The sequence below is a fragment of the Fragaria vesca genome, linkage group LG4 (genome assembly GCF_000184155.1).
Source record: "Fragaria vesca subsp. vesca linkage group LG4, FraVesHawaii_1.0, whole genome shotgun sequence".
Classification (NCBI taxonomy): domain Eukaryota; kingdom Viridiplantae; phylum Streptophyta; class Magnoliopsida; order Rosales; family Rosaceae; genus Fragaria; species Fragaria vesca.
The window spans coordinates 14,106,065-14,106,495 of NC_020494.1; positions in this window are offsets into that span (position 1 = coordinate 14,106,065).

Consider the following 431-nt stretch of genomic DNA (forward strand, 5'->3'; position numbering starts at 1 on the left):
AATTGTGTTTGATCAATTCGCGGCTTTTCCGGATTGTGTATAATCAATCCGAAGGACAAACCATTAAAAGCATCGTTTGTGACCTCTATCGAGTCTCATAACAGCTTGGTTTTGTATGCAAGAGCAATGTAACATTCTGCTCCTTTGAGTTTTTGACGTACTAGATGCCTAAGGCGGATCTTCGCTTGGTATCTGTGGAACCTTTCATTGGAAAGGATTAAACCACATGTTTTGACCCCCAGGCTAACAAGCCTAGATGCCGAGATTTCACATCTCATGCGCTCAAAGTTTTGAAGCGCCACATCGACAAAAGCCTTCAATGGCAACCTGTGCAAAAGTAATGACCACAAAGTACTGTGGAATGCACTCATGGAGCATTTCTCGAAACGTTCATATAACTCTACTTGTTGAGTTATTAGTCAAGTGGATTG